Source organism: Phoca vitulina, unplaced genomic scaffold (assembly GCF_004348235.1).
Source record: "Phoca vitulina isolate PV1807 unplaced genomic scaffold, GSC_HSeal_1.0 scaffold4, whole genome shotgun sequence".
Lineage (NCBI taxonomy): Eukaryota > Metazoa > Chordata > Mammalia > Carnivora > Phocidae > Phoca > Phoca vitulina.
The window spans coordinates 20631710-20644820 of NW_022589707.1; the positions used below are offsets into that span (position 1 = coordinate 20631710).

Below are 13111 nucleotides of genomic sequence, written 5' to 3' on the forward strand. Positions count from 1 at the left end.
AGCTCTGCTCCGCGGTGGAGAGAACGCCTCTCACCGCCACAGGCTCGCACCCTCCCCAGGAGGCTCCCTCGCCCCACTGCCCTCCCTGCGGCGCGCACCCGCACGCCCTCCCTCCCTGCCGCTTCACCCATTTTTTAATTGGATAGGTTTTCTTATTATTTAGTTGTGTTCTTTATACATCCTGGATACAAGTCCTTTGTCAGATGCATGTATGGTGTATATTTTCTTCCAGTCTGTGGCTCTCTGTTTAATTGTATTAGTTGTGTCCTTTCATGATAACAGTTTTTACTATGAAATTATAAAAGTCCAATTAATCATTTATTTCTTTGGTGGGCAATGCTTTTGTGTCCTAAGGAGAGTTTGCCTTCCCTAACGTTTAGCAGGTATTGTTTCTTTCTACTTGCTTTGTAGTCTTAGCTTTACATTTAGGTCCTTGATTTATCTGAATTAATTTCTGTGTATTAAGTGAGATTGGGATTGGTTAAAGTTTCTTTTTTTTAAAAATATGAATATCTAGTTGTGCTAGCACCATTTGTTGAAAGGGATATCCTTTCTCCATTCTTTATTGGTACTTTAATTGATTTTCTGTATTCCTTGCTGTCTACTTCATTGATATCTGCTCTTTTATTAATTTATTGTTTCTATTTATTTTGGGTTAATATGTTTTTTTAAAGATTTTATTTATTTATTTGACAGAGAGTGAGAGAGAGAGAGCACAAGCAGGGGGAGCAGGAGAGGGAGAAACAGGCTCCCCACAGAGCAGGGAGCCCGATTTGGGGCTCAATCCCAGGATCCTGGGATCATAACCTGAGGTGAAGGCAGATGCTTAACCAACTGAGCCACCCAGGTGCCCCAAGAGTCCATGAAGATGAACCCAGGTGCCCCATAATCCATGAAGCCACCCAGATGCCCCATAATCCATGAAGATGAACTCTTGTTACCTGTCCCTTAATTGGGGAATGCATTGGTTACTGGGAAGAGCATTGGCAATAGGCACTGGGCTAGTGATCAAGTACATTTTCCTATTTATCACTCTAAAAAATAGAAGTAACCAATACATTTGGAATATAGATTCCAAAATGCTTTCACTAATGAAACCCTGACAGCTTAACTTCTTAACCCCTTCCACAATCTACAAGTCCTCCCTGCTGGGAAATTCCTGTCATTTAACCAACTTCTCTCATGTCACAGACAAGGCCTATGTCCTCTGTTCCACTGTAAATGAGGATAGAAAACCATTTTTACCATTTTTGGTATAATAACCTCTCATTTGATACCTAGAAATTGCATGGTTAACTTTTTCACCTGATGTCTATTACTTATTTCCACAGAGACTAGCATAAATTTTGAAATTTCTTTACGAAGGGACACACCACCCCACTCCCTTTAACTCCAGCTTTACTGGGAAGCACCACACAGTTTTCCCCAAGGCCATTCTTGATTTCAGGTGACAAAACACAGGCTACTTGCTATAGGTATATTGACTCATGCCTGTTACTTCTTCTTGAGTCTGGGTCTGCAATTGGTTCCTCTGTAAATCTCCCTCTTTTGAAACTAAATGTTCAGAAAGGATATCTAAACTGATGTGAGGCTGTTTTTTTCAGCACAAGTGATTTCTCAAAGCTCTATGCCACTATTCTTCATTCCAGCTATTAAAATTCATAGCAGCAAACTCTGTGAGCACTGGATCTATGTGGGTTGGAGGTAAATTTAGGCCTTAACAGAGGATATCACTCACAAGGCAAGATAATTTAAAGATGGTCTCTTTGCATTTGAATTTTAAAGCATTACAGCAGGAAGAAATAAATGTTGCCAGTGTAAATTTATGTATGGATATGGCTTCTGAAAGTTATCTTTAGAATCAACATATGGATCCCAGAGATCCTATAATAAGCTTGGATAATGGAAGATCACTTATTTTTATCTCAGTTTATTTTTAAAGATGATTTTATACATTTTAATATCCACAGGAGCCAAAACTGTATTTCCACAGGAGAAAGACATGTATGGTAATCCAAAAGATTGAAGCCAAGTATCTGTCCCCAAACTTAAAGTTATAAGACGATCTCATTTGACCATCTGGGAAAACAGTATTAAATAGATAAATTGCAAACAGTGGCCATGACCTGCAAAAGTAATCTTTTTATTGTAGCTGTATCCTGTCTCCCACATGGTATGGCAGTAACATTACAAAGGTAATTTTGGCACTGATAGGCATAGAACGTCCAGTTAAATTTAAATGTTTATTTGCTATATTTTTATTGGCTAAATCTAGCAACTCAATTATAGGGGTAATTCTTTGGTCTTGTGTGCCTCATTTCATTTGGCAGCAGGCAGAGAATTGGAGTCTTTCACTAGAACCAGAAAAATTATTCATTATTTTTAATAAACTTTCTTCATTCTTCATTCTCCTCCCCAGGCCTTTCATTCTCAAGAGCTATAAAGCACAGCAAAACCAAACAGAACATGGTGAAATTAATTAATGGTGTTTTAATTTCACTTTTATCTGTGCTTATCTATATAAATAATGCACATTATTATAATGATTTTAGCAAGACAAGTTGTTCAACCAATTTATGAAACCCTTCTAGGGCAGCAGAAGGTATCCTGCCTCCCAATCTAGATTCCCTGACGTTCTCTGCTAAATGTCTTATGTTTTTAAATAAATTTAGAAAATCTATGCACTAGTGCTCCTGTTAACTAAGCCAGGGAAGCCAACTCTTTAGGTCAAGGAGGAACTTCAGTGTCCTGTTTCCTGTTTACGTGGAATTTACATCTTGTTCTTGGCAAGGCACCAGGATAAACAAGCCTGGACTAAGGTTAGGGAGACAGAGGGAGGGAACGAGAGAGTGTTGGGCGAGGGCTGGAGAGGAGCCTAAGCAAGTGTGTCATTTGGGAGAGGTTCTTTGGGAAGGACAAAGGCACAGCGCTCTCCATCCCCCTCAAAACACACCAGGGAACAGCAGCTGTTTGAGTGGAGCTGTTGCTTGGGCTTGCCAGGCTGACTTGGGTTCCAAGGTTTTTTTGTCTTTCTGGTGTTAATTTTACTTGCTTTGTCATCATTCTAATTTTTGTCCTCCCTCCCCCCCCCCCCCTTTGGAACTGATCACTTGTTCACTACATGTATCTCTAGGAGATCTCCCTGTGATTATTGTGGGAGACAGTGATTGGGAAGGGAGGATGGGCATAGGATTTCACAAGGTAGCTGTTCAACCAGAGTTCTGTGATATTTTTATCTCTAGCATAATTTATCCTGGCCACAGTATTTGGGAGCAAATATCTTGGATTTTATTTTTAAGGCTTAAGTGTGAAGTGTGATGATGTAGTTTCTTTCTTGCAAGTCTCTTAAGTATATCAAAAGCATTTCCTATTGGATTTAAAAGCCAAAATGATGTGCCAAAGGGCCAACGGTAGGCAAAATTCAGACCCTGGAAAAAGTGACTGGGGCTCTCTTTCACCCTCCCACGTATTCACTCATTTGGCTGGCCCTTCTCGGACCTCAAATACCAGAGCCCGATTCCCTCATATTGCATTCTGTTTTCCCACCAGGGTACTCTATCCAGCCTTCACCTTTTTCTCCTACCTGTCAATTCAGTTGTTCATTCAGTTATTTATTAGTTTATTTTGCAAATAATTATTATCAGCTATGTACTTGGCTGTTCTAGGTGCTGAAGTGCAGCAGTGAATAAAGCAATGTTCTTGCCCCCATGTGCATGTGGGGGTGGGGGGCAAATAATATATAAGTAATATAGCATGTAAGTATATAAATATATATAAATACTTAAATATAAAAGTTTAAGTATATAATTCAGCTAGAGATAAATACCATTAAGAAAAGTCAAAGTGAGAAGTTCATGGAGGGCCTCTTTGATGAGATGAGGTGATATTAAGCAGCAACCTAACTGAAGTGAAGGAGTAAGGCAGGCAGATAACTGGGGTGGAGAGTTTTGGGCAGAGGGAAAAGCAAGAAAGCCAGTGTAGGAGAAGGTGAGATCTAAGTGGTAGCCAGGGTCCAGATCATGCAGGGCCTTGTAAGGACTTTGGGATTCCTTTTGGAGTGAAGGGACAATACTGTAGGGTTTTAGATGCAGGAAAATTACAAGGTAAAACTGATATTGTGAAACACTTGGGTAGCATTTCCCAAACATACCAATTGTTTTCACCCATCTGAGGCTTTGCATATGCTATTTTGTCTGCCCTCAAATGTTCTCTCTCAACCCATCTCTCTGCCCCCATTGTGTTTTGTACAGACAGCTGTTATGCGACATTCATTATAGTATGCTCTAATTCTTTATTAGGAGACTATCTCTTTCAATTGTGAAGCTGCAGATGATGCTCTCGTGCATTATCCACCAAAGTTAGAACAATGCATGTAGCCCTTCCCTTATCAAAGTGTTGAGTGGGTACATAAATGATGCTGAGTGGATAAATAAATAATAAATGCTTCAAATTCTTATTTCACTAAGAAGTGAAGTTCCACATTAGAAAATCCCTTTAACTCTGAAGATTGGTTTAACAATATACAGCATGAACTTGGCTTTTATGTATTTTTCTAAACAGACTTTAAAAGCTAACTAGAGTCAACAGCCTGTTTTACTATGTATTGTTCTCTAAATTTTTTTTCTTGAAACTATATATACTTGTATCAACCCAGTGCTATTAAGATAGGAGCTTGCTTAAATGGTATCATTCCTACCTGTTTTTTCTTGTTAAAATCTGTAAGTGTGTCAGGTACTTGTTGGCTAGTACTGGATTGCAACCCCTCTCTTTCCCGTGCTCTGCTGTTTCCAGAAAGACCAAAAGTGCTTTCTAGAACCCCTTGAGGGTTAGGTGTCAGATGGCTGTCAGTGGGGAGGTACTAAAGCAAAATTAGAAGGTGGCAAGAAGAGAGACACTGTTCTGCTTCTGGCTCTGGTAGTGGGAGATAACTTCAGGTTCCTCAACAGTGACCTTGGATCCAGCAGCCCCGGAAACAGCTGCTCCATAGAGTTAGTACAGTATAGAGTTAGTTGTGTTTTTTGGTTTTTTTTAGATTTTATCTATTTATTGGACAGAGAGAGACACAGTGAGAGAGGGAACACAAGCAGGGGGAGTGGGAGAGGGAGAAGCAGGCTCCCTGCTGAGCAGGGAGCCCGATGCAGGGCTCGATGTGGGGCTCAATCCCAGGACCCTGGGATCCTGACCTGAGCTGAAGGCAGACGCTTAATGACTGAGCCCCCCAGGCGCCCCTATAGAGTTAGTTTTATCTTTAGCGCAGGTAGAGGTAGCGGGGCGGCCCCTTCTCAGCTGCAGTGCGTGAATCTCCAGCAGGGTCAGTGATGAATCTAGGTTCCTGGTTCCGGCTCCACAGTGGTGGTAGCTTGAATACATATGCCAAAAATAGGGGCACTTTCAAAAAAAAGTTGTGGAGCCAAGATCTCTGAATTCAATCAAGGTTTTCAGATTTAAAAAATTGGTATGTCCAATTTCCTTTGCAGCATTATCTGAAGGACATGTACTATGCTTTTTGCAAATGAGAGTCACCATCTGATTTGATAGAAAAAGTGATCATCATTGTAACTTTTCTTTATATCTTTAGCTGTAATTTATGGGACATTTGGGAGAAGTACAGAGTCTCAGACTGGGATTAGAGCAGGGTTAAACAGAAATGGAGGGATGGATAGAAGAGACAGCATGAGAAAGGAGTCAAAAAGACACGTTGATACACATATTGTGGAAAGAGCAATGGGGGGAGTGGAAGAAAAGCCTAAAGATCTGAACCTGAGAGCCTCAGTTTATTAAAGGGGGTGGGATTTATAGAGTTGTAAGGGTATAGAAAGGAGGGCTGGGCTTAAGTGCCTTCAATGCTTGCTATTCTACAAGTTTCTAATGAATTTTAACAGTTCTCTTGTATAATGGAACACTGTTATTGGCTTCGTTAGTCATAGTTTTCTATGCTTTATTCAAGCTCACCCTTCTTTGCTTCTTCTCAGGAGTCTCCTGTGCGGTTTCGGGGAGGTTTTCCACCTGCCAAAGCTCCAAGCAAGGACAATAGATTTTATGAAATTCAGAAAGCCATAATAAGGAGGATTACTTTAAAAGACTAGAAAAGTCTGCTGAAACACTGAGAGATTTCTCCTAGTGTATGAGCTGTCTATAACCTCTAATTTCAAGGGTTATTAATTCTAATGTTAACAAATTACAGTTCTAAGCAGGGAGACAACAGCTGGCTTGTACTAGGGGAAAATTTGGTTTCAAGATGAAGGCATTACTAGTAATGACAAGATGAGCACTGAAACATTTAAACATGGATCTTTTTGATCTTGATGTGGAAAGCTATTCAAAATCCCAACAAATGAACTAGTGGTTGCTTGCTATATCTTTTTGCTGACACAGAAATATCCTGATCTGCATTCTATCTAGATCTAATTACTGTGGACTCTGTGAGAAAAGGTGGCTTATCTTTTTTTCACTTCCTTGGGTCTCATCTGGTTCTTTTTTGGGTCTTATTTGGTTAGGATCATGGCAGGATTCTATTTGAATTTCTTTTTCTCTTGAAAGCTTCTTTGGAGCACCCTGGGCAATCTCTCTAATTCACTTTTGAATTAATTTGAAGCTCTGTTTAAGTCATAAGGAAGTGATTATTACAACCTATGATGTATTATGAGTGGCAGTAGAAATTTTTTTAAAAGTTTTTATTTATTTATTTGACACACAGAGAGAGAGAGAGCACAAGCAGGGGGTGTGGCAGGCAGAGGGAGAGGGAGAAGCAGGCTCCTCGCTGAGCAGGGAGCCCAACTTGAGGCTGCTCAGCCCCAAGCCCCTGAGATCATGACCTGAGCCCAAGGCAGCTGCTTAACCGACTGAGCCACCCAGGCGCTCCTGAGTAGCAGTAGAATTTATAAAATGTTAGTAATTGGGATTGATTTTCTCAGGCAAGGAAGAGAAAGTAAAAAAGTTTGTTTTATAATAATAAAAGCTTAGCTAGAAAAAATTTTAACAATGTAGTTGTAGTTCTCTTCCATATTAATGGTATTTGCATCTAAGTATTTAAAGAAAACTACTTTGGGAATTTCACTAATTAGTAGTCAACAATGAATTGCAATTAGATTTATTCCCATCCTTTGTGTGACTGCTGCATGCCAGCCGTATGTTCTGTATATAAGTCATGCTTCTAATGTGCTTGAAAATGCTTGTTCTCTTTAGTACGTAAAGTGCTAATTTATTACACCATTAATATACACATTTCCAGTATCCTACAACCTGATATTGGAAAAGCATCCTACATATCTAGCCATCCTCAAGTAAGCACAATGAATTAGAAGATATAGTTTTCATCATTCTCTTCACCTCATCATTTATTTTTTGAGGGTTCATGGTTTAATATTGTTAATTAGTAATACTTTATGTACTTGGGGTGCCTGGGTGGCTCAGTCATTAAGCGTCTGCCTTCGGCTCAGGTCATGATCCCAGGGTCCTGGGATGGGGCCCTGCATCGGGCTCCTTACTCAGTGGGGAGCTTGCTTCTCCCTCTGCCTGCCTCTCCCCCTGCTTGTGTGCTCTCTCTCTCTGTCAAATAAATAAATAAAATCTGAAAAAAAAGTAATACTTTATGTACTGTATCATCAAACCATCACAAGTATTTCAGTAGGTGGTGAATTTTAACATTTTGTAGTGGTTCATCTGGACCAATTCACTTACCAAAGAAGCTTTCAGTGAAAGCTGGTGTGTACATATATCTATATATATGTATACACACACATACATAGATATATATGTGTGTGTACAAATATCCTCCACATTATATAGAATATATATATTTTTATATATATCCACATTAGAAGTGTTATTCATATTTAGAGATTGATCAATTTATCATTTATCCTGGTCTATGATCTGAAGAATGTATTCAATTTTATCTTTTTACCATTTGTTATTTGGTTGTCTCACACTTATTAGAAGTTCTTTCTCTCTCTGATTTCAGATGATGCCTTTATTATATATTGAGATTTCATATTCCTTTTGGTTTATATCCTGATATACTAAATTGTTTCATTAGTCTGCCTATTTATGCATCAATACTACACTGTTTTATTTAGAGTGACTTTATAACATGTTCTAAAATTTGGTTATCTTTCTCACATTGTTTTTCTTTCACAAGGTTTTCCTGGCTTTTCTTTTTAATCATTTTGACAAATAGGCTAAAAAATCAACTTGTAACTTAAGAACAATATGATGGTATTTTATTAGGACTGTTTTAAATTTATAAATTTCCATCAGGAAAATAGACATCTTTATGATGTTGAATATTCTAAGCTAAGAACTCATCAGTGTCTTTCCATTCATTCAGGTTTATTTTTGTGTTTTTTCAAGAATGCTTTATAGTTTTACTCATGTGAGTCTTGCACTTCTCTTTGTTTAGATGTTTAGATATGTTATTTTTTGCAGAGTAAATATAGTAACTATAGTCGGCTCTTCCATTATTTCTTCTAAGTAAATTTTATTTGTATCCCTAAAGCCTATGGATTTCTGTATTTTAGTTTCCACTCACTCTGAGCCATGGAGGAAACAGATATTATTTTAGTTTCCTTTGAGATTTTGCCTCAAGTAGGCAGATTTTCTTCTATCCTATAGTTTGATGGTAAGTGTGGGTCTTTGTGGGGATCTCAGGTTTATTTCCCTTTCTTCTCACTCTTTAGAAACCCAAGGCCAGAATCACTGGCTGCCCCACAGACTGCCATTTAATCCCTCAAACCCTAGGATCTCAGATCTTTAGTTCCCATTTGGCTGAGTTTAATCTTGGGAATTTTAAGTGGCCTAAGGGGAGAATGCTTCTCTTCATAGAGGACTTAGATAGTTCTGTCAGATGCCTGGAGGAACTGCCAGTCAGGAGCAAACGGAATTTTCAGTTTGGGACGTTGTGGCCTCACTGGAAATGTGAATTCCAGCCCCAAGTTCGCATGAGTGTGAGTTTGTGGTTTTGAATTCTCAGGAGGCATTTCCTCTACCCAACCCCTTTTACCAGCCAAGGCTGAGATAGATACATTTTCTTACCTGTTCCCTTTGTGTTTATGTTTGCTTGATTTTTAACTTTACCCATTGAGAGTGTTGACTTTCGGAGGTCATTTATCTGGTTTCATCTTCCCACATGATGAGAGGGCTTGGTTTTGTCTTCTCACCTCGTTATGTTCAGCTAAACCAAAAACTTCCAGGGACTGACCCATGTCCTTAGAGAAATTGTAGTGTTAGTGCAGGCTCAGCTCTCTAGATTTGTGCTTTTTTTGTGGTTTTGGGCTTGTGAATTTCCTTAGCTTTCTCATTGACCAGGTATGCATTAGAAGGGTATTTAAAAGGGAAGATTTTTTTCCTGGATATTTGGTCTTCTACTGTTATGAGGAATAGAAGTAAATGTTTTAGTTTTTAAGCTAATTTGAATTGAGTCATGGGTTCTGAAAAGGAGGCATTAAAGGAAATAAATTCTAAAAGACATTGATAGAGATTCAAAACTATCTTGACATTAAGGCCATTTTTTTTAATTAGAGCCGGTTCTGGCTAATCAGCTGTGCCAAAGGACATTCAAGGAGAAAAGCACTGACTCTGACCCAAAAGGATAGGTATGGAAATGAAGTTCCGAGAAAAATGTTGGAATTTTCTTGAGGAAAAAAAAAATCACCCACAACTCTGAGATGTGATCCATCTTCAGGATCTAGGGCTGCAAACACTGCCAATAGCATCATGCTGGCATTGATGACTGAGAGACGGCAAATGTCAGGTAACAGGGTAGCTGATTAGTAGAGAAAAAATTATCTTTCAGATGACAAACTTATAGCTCAGAGAGGTCTGATGGTCAGCATATAATCACAAAGGATTGTGGTGCTATCTTGTGGCTGCTTTGCTGTAACAAGCGAATCTAGGAATGAGACCGATTAAATCAAACCAGATTTCTTTGTTTTATTTTTTTAAAGACAATGTGCACTGTGGGTTTCAAATATAAATGATTAACTTTCAGTTTTAATGATAAATCCAGGACATACAGATCTTGCATGGTGTTTGGAGTGGGGCTGCTAGCACGTGCAATATCATGAGCACTTTATTTTGTATATATTGTACTGATTTAATATTATCTCCAGTTGGACAGAGTTTACTTCAAGAGATTTATGTTATGAGGACAACTAACAACTAGCTTTTGCAAATATTCTTGCTCCTTGGATTCCATTCTGAGTGAACTCTGGGTTAATAATGAGAACCAATCTGGGTTGGCTCTGCTCTTTTTTTACTTTTCCCAATGCTATCTTGCTCCTCACTCTTCCCATATGTCTCAGCAAGTGCTATAATAGGGTTGATGGGTGATGTGTGTGTGTGATATCTTAAAATGAAAGTCTAAAATATATTCGGAAAAAAGCAACAGTAACAACATTTTGGGCATAAGCAAAGGTGACGGATGTTGTTAGGAGAAGGGCCATATTTTTCACGGATACAGAGCCCCTTTCTCTGGGGCCAACATTATGTTCCTTCCCAACACACCATGCGTCAATGACTCCACATGCTCCTTCTGTGACAGAATGACAGAAGCACTGATCCTTGAGGCTGTAATCACTCTTGCTATATTTGCTCTTGTTATGGTACCCTTCGTGCCATCTACAGTGTTTTCCTTCCTGATGGCTAAGAGCTTTCACAGCTATGGAGAGGTTCTGCTCTGTGCTGCTTCCAGAGTCTTGTGTATATGTGCTAAGTCCCTAGTCTCTCACTCCGAGATCACTGGGCTAAAGGGAAGAGACGGGGTGATGTAGGTCTTGAATTGGCCCTGACGCCAAAACCTCTGAATTGGATCGTTGTCCATTGTTGTTGCCCTTCTCTAAGGATGAGAGGGTAGCTCTGATTAATTCAGACTTATTTCTTTAGTCTCACTGATTTTCTTGGAAGGATTTAAATTCCCTTGTATTTTTTTCTACTTATTTTCCATATATTTTAAATGTTTTTAAGGGAAAGGTGACCTCTACTGTCTTTCAGACTTCGTGCATCTGGCCACACTCACCAGGTATCCCTTTGTAATGCACCCTTGGAGAGGGTGGAGAGATGTACCTTGCAGGACAAGGCTTGCTGCCCTCAGGATCCGCCCTCACCGTCCCTCCTGGCCACCAGACCAGTAGCTAGGTCCACCAAGGAAAGGAGAGTCCTCTGGGCCTTCCAAGAAGCAGTCTGTTGTAAGTTTGGGGGATTTACATAACAGATTCATTCTAACAAGCCCACTCCCCTGAGCCTTTGATTCCTTTCCGTGCTCTGCCAGGGCACTTCTGCCAGTGCTGTTCATTTGATGGAAGCCAGCACTTTCCCAAGTGTGCTTGGGACTGGCACTCTTGCCAGGACACTAGATTTTGTTTCACAGGAGAGGACCTCCATGTTGATAAATTTTGCTTAATTCAGCTTTACATTTTGCCGCTCTTGTTTGGTCCAGCAAGCATCATTAGCACCCTTCCCAGGTATACTTTCCTGGTTTTAGCTGGTAGAGCCGAGGCCTGTAGCTCCTTTGAGTAAAATCTGAGAAAGAGAAATAATATCGGGAAGAGGAAAGAGATATGGAAAAATCCAATCCCTGGTAGTTTCAGAAGAGTCTAGTGTCGTCATGATATGATGGGGAATTCTGGAATGTGAATTCCACCACAAATACTGTCCCACCTTGGGACACGGCAGTGGGGCTTTTGTACCCCCATCCGATCAATTATTGGCATTGACAATGGGATAAGTGGCGTAAAGTTAGTTTCAATCACAGGCCCTCTTCCAGAGAAGATCAGTAGAGTGAACTCTGAGCTAAAGCACTCCATAGAAGCTAGGGTTTGGGTGCATCAACCAAGGCAGTAAAGGGGATTGGAGGGGACCAGAACAGGCCACCAAGACAGCATGTTGTGCCATTTATCAAAAATGTTTCTGGTATGTTACTGCTTAGCTGAAAGATAATTTCCAAGTTTTTACTAGTATTTCAACCAGAATGTATTATTCTCTTTTCTCCATGTTTACAACGTGTTGTCTAAACCCCTATTTGTAATTGGTTTAAAATTTCTGAGGTATAGTTAGTCATTTATGTAGCTGTACCCAAATCACTTGTACATTTTTGGGGAACAGTCATTCATTCTTTAATGGACCTCACAGAGTGAACTTACACATAGTATTTAATAATTTTTTTTAAAGATGTGTTTGGTGATATGCATCAGAGTTGGCAGGAGAAGACCTATAGCAATTCCTTTCATAAAGAAGAAATATTCTCAATTTGTCTTTTAGGTCAGTTTGAATCTTCACATGTGATATCTGCTTAGTGGTTGTGTATGTCAGCAAAGATCTCAGAGATCCTTGGCTATATACGTGTACAACCTGAGCAAACTCAAAAGGGTTTGCTTTGTAACTGACAGATAGCCAATGGTGGTATCCTTGGGAAAAGCTGTGGTCATGGTCTCAGAGAAAATCCTTGAAAAGGGATTCATTAAAGTAAATGTGGAGATAAAGTTTACTTAAGTAAACTTTAGAGATACCCAGAGGAAAATAAAATGTACCTAGTGAATTTTCTTCTCTAGTTTGGCAGAAAAGAAATATCTGCCACCCATATAGTATCAGTAGAGGAGAAAACAAACAGAAATGATGCTTTGACAAGAAAATATCAAATGTATTAAGGAGCTTTTTAAACTTGTTAAAAGGCAGATGGGAATAACATGAATTAAACCAATTCTCTTCATAATATAAGTCTTCTTTAAGGCATGAGGTTGAACACTTTCAGTAGTTTGCTTTTTGGTTGGTTGGTTGCTTTTGCAATCTAATTAAAAATTATTCTTTGTAAAATATTCTGTCTCTGATGCTTAATCTACCCATCTTTCAGACCAAGATCCTGAGGTACAGAGTTTGGAGGCAACTTACCAAAAACCTAAAAGTAGAACTATTATTATTAAATCCAAGTCTCTAAAAGGAGAGGTCATTCTATATATGCCAAAGCAGACTGACTCCTTGATGGAACTCTATAACTTGCCACAGCTCTCCAAACAGTCTTTGAGTCTTGAACAAATTGGTTTGAAATTGGATCTTCCCTCTAGCATCAAGGAGAAACCAGAAGAAGGGCCTATGTGCTGTATCTCTTATACCAAGGTCA

At 39.3% G+C, this 13111-nt stretch overlaps 1 protein-coding gene across 1 annotated transcript in view; it reads left to right on the forward strand.

Moving 5' to 3' along the window:
- Window positions 1-13111, forward strand: part of IQUB (IQ motif and ubiquitin domain containing) — a 136550-nt gene that overhangs the window by 71857 nt on the left and 51582 nt on the right. The window lies entirely within an intron of this gene.